Source organism: Limulus polyphemus, unplaced genomic scaffold (assembly GCF_000517525.1).
Source record: "Limulus polyphemus unplaced genomic scaffold, Limulus_polyphemus-2.1.2 Scaffold212, whole genome shotgun sequence".
In the NCBI taxonomy this organism is placed as follows: domain Eukaryota; kingdom Metazoa; phylum Arthropoda; class Merostomata; order Xiphosura; family Limulidae; genus Limulus; species Limulus polyphemus.
The window spans coordinates 104,386-108,027 of NW_013665822.1; positions in this window are offsets into that span (position 1 = coordinate 104,386).

Here is a 3,642-nt window from a genome sequence, read left to right on the forward strand (position 1 = left end):
AGAGAGCTCGAATCGCACCATACGGGTCGCGTTTTCGAATCCTATCAGTAAAAATTCTCGCCCTTTCAGTCCCGGGGTCGTTATAATTGTACGATAAATCCCACTAGTCGATTAGAGTAGCCCAATAATTGGCAGTGGGTGGTGTTGACTAGTTGTCTTCCCTCTATCACTTCTAAATTATGGACGGCTGGCGCAGATTACCCTCGAATAAATTTGTGCTAAATTCAACAAAACAAACAAATAATAAAACACACTGTCAAGGGAAGTATGTACCAACTGTTAGCTCACAGATGTTTGATATCTTTAATGGTTACATAATAAATTAGTTATTAGGAGTGGGTGTATATTGTTAAAATAAATAGAGAATATAAAGTTTAGTGCGAGATACCTTCTTTTACTAAAACTGAACTGAGATAACAAATATTGCCCATATAAAATTTTAAACATATATTAACTATAACCTGAAATAGATGGCCTAAAACTTGACAAGATATGGTCAATAATGATTTCTGCTAAGACTAATTTCGTTATATTTGCAATGGATTAAGAACATTCCCAAATGGAAAGCTGGAAATTAACTGTCACATTGCTTTATACGTTCCACATCTGCTCAGATAAATAAAAGGTTAATCACATTTTACTTGTCCGATTTGCGTATACTAATACATAGAGTGTATTGGACTTTTGATCTGCTTTGATGTGATCTTGGAAGGACATCACGTACATGGAAGTGTCTGCAGAGAGTTTGTCGAAACGTATGTCTGTGATTGACTTCGCCATTCTTCGCATAAGATTTTTTACAATGGACATTTCGGTATAGGACAATAATGTATGATCATGGCTCTCAAGTGAGCGGATCCACAATCAAGGACGTGGTACCAAGGGCAAATAAGTCTTGTATTTTTTACGGGTTTTAATCCGTATTTATTAACGAATCAGAGTTATTGGATTATGGTCATCTTATGTTTGAGAGAATACTTATGAAACTAGGAGGTGGAAATCAGTTTTCATGGCAGGGGAAGGTGGGGTAAGACTGCCACTTAAACTTTGAATGCGGATTTTCACTATTTAAGAAGAATGTCATGAAAAAGCAAAAAGTTTTAGAATCAACCCTGTTTTATCATTAAGTACAGTAGTGATGAAACAAAATGGCGGGCATAAAAATCGCCTGTTTAAAACCACCTTTACAGTGTCTGAATATTAACAATGACTATTTCACAGTATTGGCTGAACAAAACTAAAGCTTATTGTACTTATAAAGCCGCCTAAGTCGCTATATATACGTGTTTATGAAGTGAATTCAAATTTCACTATCTCAACGAAATTTCATCTAAGTAAGTAAGTGACTATTCCACACAAGCGTACAGAAAAAATGACGAATCTTATCGCTCTAATTCTTCCGTCTGGGGTCCCAATGATTCCTTTCTTGTATCGAAAAGGATACTAGTATATATATATGTGTGTGTGTGTGTGTAAAAATGGACGATTGGGCATATAATTAGACTTGAGGATAGCTGATACAGATCTTGATGAATAATAAAATCGAATCGCACGCCCGATGCTTGGTATTGCTGGCATAATAGCTAATAAAAAGGAAACAGACAAGTATAATAAAAAACTTTTCAATTTTATAAAGACAAGTAGAGAACGATATATACGTAACCTAGCTAGCTATAGTTAATATAGAAAGTTTTAATGCTACAAAAAGTATTAAAACAAGAAAGTCAAAACTACAAAAACGGAGTTACTTAAAATTAAAAAAAAAATTATCCCTTACTTTGGCTCAGACTAACATAATTACAGTGATTTGTGAAAGGTGGGATAGTTTCTTCACTTTTAAGTGTTATAAATGTAATTCTAGTTAAAATAAAGATTGGACATAATATTTTTTTACACGTTGAAAAAGTAGCACTTCATGCAATTAGAGTATAAAGTAAGATATCTCCATAATAACTCGAATTTAAAATAAATGTTTCATTTTTCAACTGCAGTTAAATCACCTGAATCTTCATTTAGAATTAAGTGCTCAAGGCAGGGATCGGGAATGTCGTGTGGCCTGCGAAATTTGTGCATTGTCTAGGACTATGGCTCCAAATAAAGTGGGTACTAGTGTGGGGCAATGAGATAAGTTACGGTCGAAACCTATGCCGGAAATATATGTCAATGGTGTGGGGTAAAACGGCTTTGTGGGAAGGGACGTCTAAGCCACAGTCGCACTTTATAAAAAAATAAGTGAACATGAACAGTTTTTCTATAGCACGTTATAAAAAATAAGTGAACATGAACAGTTTTTCTATAGCACGTTATAAAAAATAAGTGAACATGAACAGTTTTTCTATAGCACGTTATAAAAAATAAGTGAACATGAACAGTTTTTCTATAGCACGTTATAAAAAATAAGTGAACATGAACTGTTTTTCTGCAGCACTTTATAAAAAAATAAGTGAACATGAACAGTTTTTCTATAGCACTTTATAAAAAAATAAGTGAACATGAACAGTTTTTCTATAGCACTTTATAAAAAAATAAGTGAACATGAACTGTTTTTCAGCAGCATTTTATAAAAAAATAAGTGAACATGAACAGTTTTTCAATAGCACGTTATAAAAAATAAGTGAACATGAACAGTTTTTCTATAGCACGTTATAAAAAATAAGTGAACATGAACAGTTTTTCAATAGCACGTTATAAAAAATAAGTGAACATGAACAGTTTTTCTATAGCACGTTATAAAAAATAAGTGAACATGAACTGTTTTTCTACAACACTTTATAAAAAAATAAGTAGAACATGAACTGTTTTTCTATAGCACGTTACAAAAAATTAGTAGAACATGAACAGTGTTTCTATAGCACTTTATAAAAAAAATAAGTGAACATGAACTGTTTTTCTGCAGCACTTTATAAAAAAATAAGTGAACATGAACAGTTTTTCTATAGCACGTTATAAAAAATAAGTGAACATGAACAGTTTTTCTGCAGCACTTTATAAAAAAATAAGTGAACATGAACAGTTTTTCTGCAGCACTTTATAATTTCCCATTGTTTGAAACGAACAAAGTAAAATTCCCTGTAATAATAAAAAAATCATAACTGTTTACCTTAGATCAAAGCTGGTAAAAAACAAAAACACTATAATTCATGTCGAACTTTGATAATTCACATTACGGCCTTCTGCCAGTGTGTTTGTGCACGGATGACGTGACAATAAATATAAATAATTTATTCTAGATGGCAGCACCTCATAACCGATGATATACAGAGTAGCCGTTTTACAGAAGAGGACCGAGATGATCGACTGTCTCACCTGACTTTCCCCATACTTCAGTAATAAAACACATATTACATCTATTCTACTGTTATTGCAAGTTTTTATCAGAGGAGACAAGGACATAATTCTGTCACAGTAGCTCATATAACCGGTCAATATCAGTTTTTATTATTATGATAACTGTACCAGTAGAGGACGATTCACAGTAGCTCATATAACCGGTCAATATCAGTTTTTATTATTATGATAACTGTACCAGTAGAGGACGACTCACAGTAGCTCATATAACCGGCTAATATCAGTTTTTATTATTATGATAACTGTACCAGTAGAGGACGACTCACGGTAACTCATATAACCGTGAAACAGAAA